Below are 14,992 nucleotides of genomic sequence, written 5' to 3' on the forward strand. Positions count from 1 at the left end.
TATTAAACACGAATGTGCGAATCACTTAGGGATACTACTTCTCTAAAAAATTTAATTTACCTGGATACTTTTTATTCATTATCGGGTGTTTTTTTCGTTTATTTATTAGTGTAATTATTTTTATATGATGCCTTGTAGTTATAACAATATAGCATTATGATGATTAATTAAAATTTAATTGTTGGTCTGATTTCGAAGGAAGTGTAAGTGGTCCAATGGGGCCTTTTTACCGTCGTAGAGGCAAAGGTACGGCGGGTACAGAGCAGCCAAAGGAAGTTTATGGCGCTGCGAAGTGATGTGGTAATAGACTTTATGAGAGTAGATACTGTGTTGCTTAGGGTTATTTTGTATGTTGTTCTCCGTGTGCAAAATATAATATTTCTCGTTGGGGCTTTAGTATAGGGAGAAGGTGACTTGGTCCTACAATTGTGTAATGGCCCAAACCATCCCCCCCCCCCCAAAGGCTGAAGCACACGCCGCAGTGGTAGGCCCTTCTGATCGACTCCCAATCGATCCAAGAGTACCCTGTCCTCTGGTCGCATAACAGTGCCAAGGTGCGAATGCGCTGGCTGTTTGTTTGATGACAGGTGGTACTTCGTCAAGGAGTAACTGTGGTTCAATGACAATATTTTTCAGTGAAAGGGAATTACATTAGCTTATAAATCCGTTTTTAGTCCGTATCAAAATGTTGGTTCTGTCGAAAGCGCTACGATTAATTCACATGGAGTGTTCAAAAAGCACACTGTGCGGCGTCTATATTGCCCTCGCCTCAATTTCGTTACTTTATTGGAGCTAAAGTCTTGCGGATTGGATGTGGTTGCCCAATTTGGGGGTACTTCGGAGAAGACATTAGCTGCGAGCTATTTTTTCGGCATGTTATTATAACTAACTTAATAGTTTTAAATCATGAAGCGGTCCTATTTCCGCTTTATATTGTAAATATAACGAATAAATGTTTAATTGGTGTACGTTGCCATGTCGGATATATTCCACACTGGAATTGGTTGTAAGTAGAGGACATAGTTTATATAAAATATTAACTGAAAACTGTGCATCCTTTTGTTGTGCAATACTTTTATGAAAAAATTAAATCAATTGCCCGTCTCTCTTGAATAAATAATAACATATGTATGTCATGACACTTTATTACATTGTACATATACTTTTTAAAAATTTAAATAAAAAATACGAAAGTAAGAAATGAAACACTTTGCGTATCTGAGTAATCATTTATTGCACCATAAATGATACTATATTTACCAAATAAGTGCACAAATATTTATCACACCTGCCATAAAATAAAAACATATTTACATACATACATACATACATGTGAATGTATAAGATAGGTAAGAAAAATGTAATTGGAGTTGTGAAATTGAATTATCAATTTTGATGTTAAGAGTAAATGTGGAATTTATTTGCACCTATCAAATTGGTTTACGGAGGCATAAATATTCAATGCTTATGCACTTAAAAATTATATTAAATAAAATTTGATTGTAAAATAACTTTTATATCTTTGAATTTACATTTGTGTTTCGAATTAAACAGTTACAAAAGGTATAGTCAAACAGTGTGGGTCAGGTGTGTTTAAGTAAGGCACGTTAGGTACTCAAAAAATTGTTTTTACCCAAACAAAAACTCTGTTTTTTATGATGACCATGAAGTCGTTAAATTAAAACGCTTTAATGATTATTAAAAAAATGTTATGAATGGATGTGCCACAGAGGAAAATTAAATAAAGACATTAATGTGTCTGATATGTTTCCACCCTACCAGCAATTGGAAGGTAATTGTAACGCCCATCGCCAAAATGTCACTACTTCGTCGCTACTAGAAGTAAAAAAGAGGATAGAAGGGCATTTTACAAAAACAATATACTTTTCTAAAGTTTTTATACCCGAGCGCACTTGTGCACAAGGGTATTATAACTTTGTTCACATAACGGTTGTTTGTAACAGGCAAAACGAATCGAGATTGATATAGACAAATGTGTACATAAATCATCAGGATCAAACGAGAAATCGATTAAGCGGTGACTATCTGTCCGTCCGTCGGTCCGTCCGTCCGTCTGTGCACACGATAACTCAAGTAAAAATTAATATATCTTACCGAAACTCGGTACGTGTACTTCTTTCGGGCGTAGGACGGATGGTATTGAAAATGGGAAAAATCGGACAATAACCACGCCTACCTCCCATATAACGGTAATTTTCAGAAATACGAAACCTGCGATATTTTAGTAACTTCTGAAGATAATCCACTCAAAATTGATACTTACAATGAGTTTCAGACGAAAAATAAGAATATTATAAATTTTTAAAAAATGGGCGTAGCCACGCCCACTTATGGTTACATTTGTACATCTTGGCAACCGCTGCACCGAAAATTTTTAAAATCGGACAATAACCACGCCCACATCCCATATCACGGTTATTTGGAGAAATACGAAATCTTCGATAATTCAGTAAATATTAAAGCTAATTTATTCAAAATTGATGCTTGCAACAATTCTTTACCAAGAAATACGTTTATGGTAAAATTTTGGAAAATGGGCGTGGCACCACCCACTTATGATCACATATATATATATCGGTAACCGTTCTACCAATTTGTACCAAACTCGGTATTTTTATTGTGCTTGCGACATAAACGAAAAACGTTAAAAATTGTTGAAATCGGACTAAAATTGAGGCCGCTTTTCATATAACGGTAAATTTCAGAAATGCTTGAAACTGCAATATTTCGAAATTTAAGGACGCTAATTTACTCAAAATTGATACACCCCGGCTAACCATCTAGCGGTAGGTTTCGGAAAGGTGAAAAAACATTTATTTAATATTTGCGCTGGGTATTTAATGTTCGGTTCCGCCCGAACTTAGACTTTCTTACCTGTTTTTTTTTAATTTTCTTAACAGGTTCTCGTACGATTTTTACTTTTAAATGTTTTGAAAATTAAAAATAAAAGAATTTTGGATATTTTTTTCAAGTGAAAAACTATTTAGCAGCTTTTTGCCATTTTCAATTTGTGTGCAAGCAATCAAATTCAAATTAGCAAATTAAAAATTCGTTTTAATATTAGGTAAACACATGTAGTCGCCTGAATAAATGATTATCGTATGTTAATTTTGGCTGGTTTTGGGAAAACCGCGATTGAAGTTTATAATTCAGTTTCCCACAAAACTATACCATAGATTTTCTGCAAAGTCTCGGAGAACATTCTTAAACTATTATTATTTTTATACCCGAGCGCACTTGTGCACAAGGGTATTATAACTTTGTTCACATAACGGTTGTTTGTAACAGGCAAAACGAATCGAGATAGATATATACAAATGTTTACATAAATGATCAGAATGAAAAGAGAAATCGATTAAGCGGTGACTGTCTGTCCGTCCGTCCGTCCGTCCGTCCGTCCGTCCGTCTGTGCACACGATTACTCGAGTAAAAATTGAGATATCTTAACGAAACTTGGTACTTCCTTTGGGCGTAGGACGGATGGTATTGAAAATGGGCGAAATCGGACAATAACCACGCCTACCTCCCATATAACGGTAATTTTAAGAAATACGAAAACTGCGATATTTTAGTAACTACTGAAGATAATTCACGCAAAATTGATATTTGCAATGAGTTTTAGACGAAAAATAAGAATATTACAAAATTTTGGCAAATGGGCGTAGCCACGCCCACTTATGGTTACATGTGTATATCTTGGTAACCGCTACACTAATTTCCTCCAAACTTGGCACAGTTGTTGATCCTGGTACAGCATACCAAATGGCCGAAAATTTCTAAAATCGGACAATAACCACGCCCACATCCCATATAACGGTAATTTCGAGAAATACAAAATCTTCGATAAATCAGTAAATATTAAAGCTAATTTATTCAAAATTGATGGTTGCAACAATTCTTTACCAAGAAATACGTTTATGACAAAATTTTGGAAAATGGGCGTAGCACCGCCCACTTGTGATCACATATATGTATCTATATCGGTATGGTTATTGTGCTTGCCACATAAAAGCAAACCGTTGAAAATTGTTGAAATCGGACTAAAATTGAGGCCGCTTTTCATATAACGGTAAATTTCAGAAATGCTTGAAATTTCAATATTAAATTTAAGGACGCTTATTTACTTAAAATGTATACACCCCGGCTTATCATGTAGCGGTAGCTTTCGGAAAGGTGGAGAACATATATTTAATACTTGCGCCGGGTATTTAATGTTCGGCTCCGCCCGAACTTAGACTTTCTTACTTGTTTATTGTTTATTGTTAATTGGTTTTGAGTTTATGAATGTTTTTATTTAGTAAAACTGAGCAATTGCTTTTCCTTAAAATTTCCAAACATTTTCTGGATTTATTCAAATAAATTTAAGTAGAAAATGCAAATTTTTAAGAAAAAATAATCACTTAGTTTTTATTCATATATCCAAATATTTTGGAGACTGAAGGAAACATCCAAAAATTGATAGCACCTATCGAAATATCTTGTTTTAAAATATGTACATAACTTCTTCTAAGTATAACTTAAAATCGTCAAAATTACGCTTAAGACAATCCTCGCTGTTATCCAGGCTACGATGAGCGATTTAATCTATTATGCCTTTTTACTATAAATCTTTGGAACGGTCTCTTAAAATGTTTAGTTGAAAATTCGTAGAATATATGTACATTAGATATTACGATATGTGGCGGCCCAGAAAAAAATTTGTTCCAAGCGATTTTGAACACTCACAACGAGGGTATTTCAGAAAAGGACAAGTTTTTCGACACCTGTAAAAACGGCTAAATCGGATTTTTATACGCGAGAGCACTTGTGCATAAGGGTATTATTACTTTGCTCACACAAAGATGGCCTAAATGAATCGAGATATATATCGTTGTTTAAAGTAGAAAACCGCGTATCTTAGTTCTGCAAAACTTCGAAACTGACTTTTGTGTCAAAAAGATAATTGCTAACCGGAAGCTCCTGGCCTCAAGCCGTTATCAATTCATACTAAAATATGGACTCTTAGATATAGGAAGAAGAGATAACTAGGGATGTAACCGTTTTGAAATAAGACAAGTTTTGCTCTCTCCTGTAAAATTAAGGCAACCTCACATACGAGGTTATGCATTATCTTGATAGGTGGTTTAGTACTTTAAACAATGATATAGACATACCAAAATGTTCAGATTGAAAATCAATAACAGTCTGGCAGTACGCCCGTCTTTCCACACGATAACGAGTAAAAATTAAGATATCTTAACAAAACTTGTTAGGTGTACTTCCATTGAGCTAAGGGCGGATGGTATTAAAAATTGGTACAATCGGACAATAACAACGTCTACCTCCCATGTAAGGGTAGTTGGCAGAAATGCATAAACTGCGATAAATTAGTAACTATAACTTATTCACTCAAAATTGATATTTACAATAACGTCATAGGTAAAATAAATATATTATAAATTTTTTGAAAGTGGGCGTAGCCCCTGCAAAACTTTTCAAATGCAAAATTTTATTGTTTTTTAACCGACTTCAAAAAAAGTGTAGGTTATCAATTCGTCGGAATATTTGTTTTATATATGTTACCGCATAACTTTAGACAACGTTTACAGATTTCTATAATATTTTTTTAAGGAAATATGGTACCTCAGAGGTAGGCCCATATAATTTCGTTTAAATTCGACAATTGGGTCATGAATAAATGAACGTTACTCTAAAATTTTTAAATGAGAATTGAAGTCGGTTTTATTTTTTGCTTAAAAATTACTTGTTTTGAATCAAGATACCTCTGATAAATGTGCAAAAATTATCATTCAAAATTTTAAGGCCATCTGAAAAAATGTTAAGATTTTTTAAGGAAAATCCAAATTGGACTTTCAAAACCATCGCTAAAAAATCGAGATTGTCAAGGAAGACTGTTTTTCGAGTTATTGAAATGTTTGTCGAATGTCTGGCTATTAATAGAAAAAAAGGAACTAGGAAACCAAAACCCCGAATAGAGCTAAGAAAATTGTAGCAATTTTTAAGAAAAATCAAAATATATCGGAAAGAAGAGTAACGGAAAATGTACAATGCACTCAGACTTTCGATAGAAAAGTTAAAAAGTAGGAAGGGCTAAATTCTTACAAGGTCAAGAGTGTTCTAAATAGAAAATCAAAAAAGAACATCGAAGAAAACGAAGAAGCAAAACGACTTCCCCGTAATTTCATACAGAATTTTGATTGCTGCATTATGGACAGTTTGGTTTCATGCCATTACAGAAAATCAGCAATTGAATGGTATGCAAGAAATAACATAACATCTGTGGACAGACATGCGAATCCACCGAATCGCTCGGAGCTCAGGCTCATTGAACGGTATTGTGCTTTGTTAAAACGGGTTATGAGGGACACAAAGCAGATGGCTAAATCGAATAAAATTTTTTCAAAAAATTCAGTTTTTCCAAAAAAAAGAATTACTGAACACACCAGTTACCGCATAGCTATGGATCACGTTAACCAATTTCTATAACTCTAAGGAAAGGTGTTATACGACAAGTGGTCCCAATTTAGTTTAAATCCGATCATTGGAGCATGAAGAAAATAACGATAATCTTAAATTTTTATAGGAGAATTAAGGGAAAAATTACTTGTGAATTCATCAAGTACTTTAAAAGGATTTGGTATTGTTTTGTGTACTTATTTCATTGTTCGCAATCCTTATATATCTGTCATAAATCAGTAATTTCTGGAGCTGCAGGAAATATTAAATATTCAAAGTTTAATTAAATTTCATCTATACCAAAAGGAATGTGCTCAGCGAATTGAATTTGGATTCGTCACAAACCATACATTAACCATTTGGGAAACAAATATTCTATGTAAATAAAACATAACTTAAGCTGAACTTTAAAATGATTAGTTTTTTGATTTTGGCCATTATGATTTATGAGCAGAAGGCAGGAATGCCTATGGGTTCACCTGCTTCACCTGTCATAGCGGATATAGTTATGGGAGAACTTTTAAATAAATTCGAAAAAGATTCCAACAGCAAACCACGGCTACTTACCAAATATGCTGATGATTTATTTGCGATTGTAAAAACAGAAAATATAGACAAGATGCTCACCACTTTAAACAATTTTAACAAAACTGTAAAATTTACAATAGAAATAGAAAATGAAGGACAATTACTATACTTAGATACTCAGAAAAGAAAATGCATTAACAGTTGACTGATATAAGAAACCTACGGCATCAGGGAGGCTCATAAATTTCAACTCTAACCACGAGAGGAAGACAATTCTAAATACGGCTACCAACTCTAACCGAAGAGTACTCACCATAAGTGATAAGATATACCACAAGAATTATATTGGCATTATCAAAGAAATCCTAGAGAAAAACAAATTTCCTCATGGCTTAATTAACAAACTCATCCGCAATTACTATATCAAGTCCAATAAAGATGGATCAAATGAGAAGAAAATGTATACATCGGCAACATATGTTCCAGGATTATCAGAGAGGATTAAGCACTCTAAAATGATAGACAGGCAAAAATTTCACATAGCGTTCACGTATGACAATACTTTAAAACAAATATACACCAACAACAAAGAAAATATTCCTAAAATTGAGAAATCTGACGTAATTTACAGAATACCATGCAATGGTGACGGGTCCCACGTATGCGATATGGTATATGCACAACCAAATCTAAATTGAAGACAAGGATTTCCGCTCATAAATCTAGCATAAAATTAAGGAATAGTTTTATAGACAATAAGACAGCCTTAACATCTCACTGCCAAAATATGGGACACTATTCCGATTTTGACAATTTAGCAATCTTACAGGAAGAGAGAAATTACAATAAACATTATATTCTAGAGATGCTACACATCATGAACACCCCTAATAATAGAAGGATGAATTTCAAAACGGACACAATGCAATTTAATTCTCACGCACAAAAACCAATAGCGTAGGTGCCATGTGCTTATGTGTTCAAGTTATTGTTCGTCGGTCCGCCACCAGTACTTCGCCCAACAACAACAATGCAATGCCGTTTTGATTTACATACAGATTCTCTCCGTCCTACTGTCCACCACTTCATGTTTACATTTATGGTATTTCGACCTCGTTAAATTCTCTTGTTTATGTTTAAGTGCTTTTTCGAGCTTGTTTGTTAATATTTTTCTGCACATAGAATTAGTCGATTGGAAAAACTCAATAATGTAAGTTGCGCTTTTGATGTAAGTTTTCTTGTAATTTTACGTAAATATGTATGCATTTGGTGTATTTCAGTCCTGAAGATGGCTTCAGACTGAAGGCGGAATATCGACATTAATAAATGTGAAAAATGAAACTACTCAAATTTATGTTTTTAAATAACCGGCCTGCTGCTCAAAATTAACGAATAAACTTTGAAATGTGTTATAATTTGCGCACGGTTTTATATATGATGCCGCATGAACTAGCGACTGGCGACTTCATCCACTACTGCAATGCCTCTTATTAACACACCAAAAGAATCAGGTACTAACAAAAATAAGTAGCTAATGAAATTGTTTGTATTTATTTACTTTATATTTATATTTACATATGTATATTGCACTCTTTCGCAAGTCTTGCTTCCGTAGGAAAGAAAAAACTTATATCGCACGCTTGCCTTTTTTTAATTTAACTTAATTTGCAAGTAAACACTTCATTTTGCCTTGTAATGTTTCAATAATTGTTTAAAACTACGCAGAAATATTACCGCGCAAATAGTTAAATTGTCACTTGGTTTTTCTCGTATGCAATCAACAATTGCACCAAAATGACGTCACATACGCAGCTGATTCTGTCAAATTCACAAAGAGCGGATTAGCGGTATCGCGATGCGCCATATCTGTTTCTGTCAATCGTAATTTTACATACTTAAGACTAACTGAACATTTTATCGAAAACGTTTGAAATTGGGGGAATAAAAACTCTGCTTACCATGTAATGTTAGCTTTCAGAAAGGTGAAAAAACTGTCCGTCGGGTATTTAAAGTTCGGCTTCGCCCGAACCTAGACTGCCTTATTTGTTTTCTTTATAAATCTAAGGCCTTGGCAGACAATTCCGAATCTTGTAAGATAGACAAGCAAAGTATGCAACCATGATAAGTACTCCTATGAAGATAACTATATAAGTCGAAAGCCGATTTCATAACCATATTCTGAAGAATTATTGGCGATCCAAGTGCGCCGACGAAAATAATCCTTTACGCACAGTGTCGCCACGAACACATTTTTTTTCTACCAAAATTTCCTACCAAACCAACCAAATCCTACCAAAATTTTTTGAAGTTTTTAATGGTTTATGCAATGCCAAGTTTATTGAAAATGTATATAACCTAACATTTAGTAAAACGAAAACACAGCTAGTACAACAAAAACAAATTAACTACGTATAACAATGAATTTTATTGTACAGACTTACACACATGTTTGTCTCTTTACACATACATATTATTATTATTATTACCCCGAGGATACTCGCGCTGCGACCTAAGAAGATCTTTTGCGATTAACTCTATTTGTAATCACTCCAACCTTAGGCTATTTAAGAAATTATGCACTCACAAAAGGCTATGGACCATACAAGCGCATTTAAGCTCCAGGCATTGGAGACAGTCAGCCCTTTCGTTGCCTTCAAACCCTTCATGTCCCGAAACCCACCACAGCATTACGCTATTATGGGCTTCCAAGTGGGTCAACCTCTTCCTTTAGAATGACCCCGAAGATCTCCAACTGTCTTGCTGATTATATTGGGCAGTCGTAGGGCGCTCCATCAGACCTCTTTTTCAAACAGAATGGACAAAGGAGGAATGCCTGTAATGGCATAAAGGGCATCCGTTGGACAGGTGCCCATATCTCCTGTGACGGCCACTCGGACCAGTCGGCGCAGCTTGCTCAAGGTGGCACCCGCCTTTACTTGCTTAGCTTTTGGCCATCAGGCCAGTGCCACATATGTGACAAAGGGGTCTTACTACCGTATTTAAAGACCAATAGGTTAGTTTTGGTGATATTCCCCAAGTCTTACCATGAAGTCTCTGTCAGGTGGACAACGGTGGACTTCAGTGAGTTTATTGACAAGCCATTTTCAGCACACCAGTAAAGTATATACCTTGGATGTACATATTTTCTATTTTTCGCAAATAACTATTATTGTCGTGGAACCTACCCAAATCCAACCTAGCCTACCAACCTACCAAATGGAAAAAAACCTACCAGTTTTGGTAGGAAAAGCCCATTTTTGGCAACACTTTTTACGCAGCCGAAGTGAATTTATTCAGTTTTCACGATCTCGATTGTACAGATATAAGATATTGCTTTCCGACTGTTGAAGTTACTTGTAAGTAAATGTCCTGTTTGTATACGAGTTCTCTTAATCCAATAAACCGCTCGCTGAAGCGGCTAAATAAATAATAATAATAAATAAATAAATTCGAATATAAATTTAGTTGTAACTACTATGGGTACTCTAAGAGGGGTTTCATTTTTGGTCTACATTTTTTAAGTGTCTGCGATTTTATTTAATTAATTTCAGAAATAAATGGTATTGCTCAATTTCTATTAATTTACCACAAAAACCACAGATAAGCATCCTCTACAGCAGTAAATGTATACCTGAAATATTATATTTATGTATGTACATACGAACGTGCGAAAATTATTTGAAAAATTACTGTTGAAATGTCAATTAAATCAACATCCGGTATTTTTTTGTTTAGTTTTATTATAAACTTTTATTTTAGCCACCAGCGGTAGCTTGAATTTATTTCATTTGGTTTTGGTATTTTCGCCATTCGATTTCGACGAAAGGAAGTGGAATTCAATACCAAAAGCAAACAAAAACTTGCTACAAATTAAAACGATGAGAACAGAAAAAAATTAAATTTGGCCAATATCCAAAAAATTTGTGTGCGCTGCGGGCGCAATTGATTTATGTATATACGTAGTTGCATATTTATATATCTACATACATATTAATGCACATATTACTCTGTAAATAAATATATAAATAAATATACGTATATGTTGCGTAGTAAAGGATCTGGAAGTAATAAGAACAACAACCAACGGCCTAACAAGCCAACACAGGTTCAGTGAAAACGCCTGTGGACAAATAAAATAAGGTGAGTGCTTTTGCTTGGGGCTAGTGTGTAATGGAACTATAGATATGTATGCACAAATGTACATTAGAATGTATCGAAAGAAAAATCCCCGTACACCTATGAGTAATGTGTTTATTCAATGAAGTATTTAAGTTCAATGAACCTTCGAACAAAAAACCTTATCATAGAGACCAAAACTCGATATACCGAACCTTAGGATACGAGGTAAATGCCGAAGATATTACAAAAAATGTAAAAGGCGACCACTGGGTTCGGAAAAAATGTTTTTTTTTCGAAGTTCATTGCTTCTTCTGTAACCGCCTAAGAAATGGTGGCAAAGTAGAGGAAATCAGGCCAGTCGTTTCTCTTCTGTGCGCACTGATGCTAGTTGGCAACGCCAAGTGAAGCCAAGTCCTTCTTCACCTGGTCTTTCCAACGCAGAAAAGGCATTACTCTTCTCTCTTACCAGCAAAGCGACTCGCGTTGAATACTTCCAGAGTTGGAGCCTTTCTGTCCATTCGTACGACATGGCCAAGCCAGCGAAGCTTCTCAATTGCACTCAGTCCGAAGTAACACTGGTTGGAAAGAATGATCAGTTGGATTTTAAGATTGACATTATTTTGTGCTAACGCTGGTTCCTAAATAAATGAAGTCGTCTAATTTTTCAAACTTGCAACTACCAACAGTGACGTGGTTGCCAAGACGCGTATGCTCTAACTGTGTGTCTGATAACAGGAGATACTACGTTTTGTCCTCGTTCACCACCAGCGCCATTCGCTTTGCTTCTCTATCTCCCTTGTTTGTAGCGATGATGTCGATATTGTTGGCATACGCCAGCATTATACGCTCATCTAAGGAACTGTGCCAGAGCGGTTCAGTTTTGCTGCTCTTTTTTATCTTCTCCATCATCAGATTAAAGAAATCACACGAAAGGGAGACACTATGTCTGAGACCCCGTTTAGTATAAAACAGCTCGTAGAGGTCGTTCCCAATTATGACACAGCTCTTGGTATTACTCAACGTCATTTACACAGCAGTATTAGTTTCGCGGAAATACCACATTCAGACATCCTTTCTTGTGAGTTGGACAGAGCATACTTAAATTCCATTCGTTGGACATGCGTTCATCTGACCATGTTTTGTAAAAGATTTGATGCGTGCGCCTTATCAACTTTTTGCCACCGTACTTGAATTGCTCGGCAGGCAGGCCATCTTCTCCAGCAGCTTTGTTGTTTTTCAGCCGCATAATTGCTATTTGCAACTCGTCATAGTCAGGCCGTGGAATATCGACTCTATGATCATGGACCGGATGCTCGGAGTTATCTTCTCTACTACCTTCCAAGTGTGTTTCTATTGCTCGATCTGGAGACAGCCATGTATCCTGGTGGATATTTCTACGCTGGAACCTAATACTACATATGGGCATATCCCAAAAAATATAAACCAAGACCGCAAAATTGAAACTGGTGCAACTTATTTTTTTTAAGTTAACAATAAAGTTATAAGTATAAGTTATAAATATAAAAGCATATTATATTTTTCCCAATTCTTGGCTAAAATATATACTTTTAAAAAAATGTTTGTGTTCCAAGCGTTTTGATTAGTAATATTAACATTTTCCTTTGTGTATTTAAAGTACTAAAAGTTATATCATTTATTTGTTGTAATTTCGAATTTTTCTACTAACAACAGTCTTTGCACTCTGGATGTAAAAAGAGCGAAGCGACCTCGAATTTCGTTTTTTTTTTTTTGTTTTTCATTACACGTATATCCTGTTGTCGCGTCCGTTACCAAAACATTTGAAATCCAAATAGGCTTCAGTTATAAAGCATGATTATTAAATTGTTTAAAAAATTAAAACTTAGCCCCGACAAAACGAGTTTTAAATTTTATTTGTTTTTGAAATTTGTCGCGTCCGTAACCGTGTAAAAAACTAAATTAACTAATACACAAACAACTTTTTCCAGCAAGACATAAGCTGGATTTACCTTTCCTTGCAGTTTTAGATTTAGCTCATTTAGTTTCGTTATGATATCTGAAGTTGAATTTTTGTAGCCACTTCAATTCGGGGTAGACAATGCATTTTTCATTCAGCAATATTTTTATTTCCATGAAGCACAAAGCAAAACGTTTGAATACATTTCCTCTAGAAAGCCGACCCACTTTTTTGTGCAGATGTAGTTCAAAATATTTATTCATGGAATTATTTAAACTGGAGACGATATAATGCTTTTGCCAAGATGCTGTTAACAATCTTATTAAATCACCATGTTGATGACTTAAACTATTTTTTGATGAGTTATTCAGCGAAATGTTAGGATTTCATGGTTTATTTGAGGAATCGATGTTACCCGTTTTTGTGCTCCTGCCATTTCCTTCCAGGAATTTTGTCACAGGATTTTCGATATCTTCAACTTTTGTGCAGCGTCCATATTAATTTGCGTGTATTTTACAGCGCTTGTATAAAGCTTCTACACTCTCATTCACTCACATGGTACTCATTCGTAGATCGATAGCACATTTTTTGAGAGTTTTGATAATAAAATAACTAATTTTAGCCTAGCGAACTCGAGGGCCGCACCTTAACATCGAAATAGCCGCAAGCGGCTCGCGAGCCGCAGGTTGTCGACACCTGGTCTAAGCTATGGAAAAATGTTGCAAATATTGTAAGGATTAAAAGTTTGCATTAGTTTTCACATTTGTTTCACACATCTTATTGAGGTTGCTCGAACAGATTATTCGTTGAAGACAAAAAATAAAACGCAACACACTAAAACCTTATAACCTAACCTTTTTCTTAATATCATCTTCTATTATATCCTGTATTAAGATTCACTTGACGTTTGTTAAATTTCAATAAAAAATAATCATCATTACTGTATTTATTTATAGGGAACAACCTGTCGCGTCGGTAATGTCGCGGCCGTTCTCATACTATACCTCATAAAAAAGTGAGAAATATTTCTCATAATCCATAACCCTATGAAGCAAAAACATTCTTTGACCTTTACTTTCACGTTCAAAGAAAATAATTTTCTCTCAAACATCGCTACATTTGGAATATTTCTACACGCGATAAAAAAAGCTCCATTTTTGTCGCGTCCGTACCGTTTTTTTACCGACTTCCGAAAAAGGAGGAGGTTATCAGTTCGTCGGAATATTTTAATTTTTTATTTTTTTTTATTTTTTATTTTTATGTATGTTACCGCATAACTTTGGACCACGTCAACCGATTTCGATAATTCTTTCTGCATCGGAAAGGTAGTGTCTCAGAGGTAGTCCTATACTAATCTTAAGATCCGATCAGTGCATCATGAGATATATATATATATTTGTATATGAGAGTTGAAGTCGGTTTTTTTTTTGCTAAAAATTACTTGTTTTTACTAAAAACTACTTGTTTGCTTGTATCTTTGTACTTAAGTGTTTTACTTCCAAACACTTCTGTTGAATAAAGCACCTTCACAGTGCTTCGTAACAGTTAAAATATAAAATCAAATAGAAACGGAATTGATCTTACTATAAACGTCAACGAAAGTATTGTATATTGGTAAATATTCAGTTCAATTACGCGCATATTAAAATGACCGCGTTCGTTCTGAAAAAGCATCCGTGAAGTGAATAATCAAAACAAAAACTAAAAAACATATTTAATTTGCATGTTGCCTGCAATGGAATTCAACCCTGACCATCTCTGGATATCAACATATTTGCTATCAAATCTTGAACTTCCATCAACACCACAGCACGCGATTTGTACGGATTTACATGTTCTATGTACTTATGTTTGTGCGTGTTATCGCCGCTCTGCATGCTTGGGGTGCGTATGTACCTACTAGAGGGCTGCATGAATTCATTCAAAACAGCT

The sequence above is a fragment of the Rhagoletis pomonella genome, unplaced genomic scaffold, assembly GCF_013731165.1.
Source record: "Rhagoletis pomonella isolate Grant_MI unplaced genomic scaffold, Rhpom_1.0 Rhpom_scaffold_00003, whole genome shotgun sequence".
NCBI classification, from domain to species: domain Eukaryota; kingdom Metazoa; phylum Arthropoda; class Insecta; order Diptera; family Tephritidae; genus Rhagoletis; species Rhagoletis pomonella.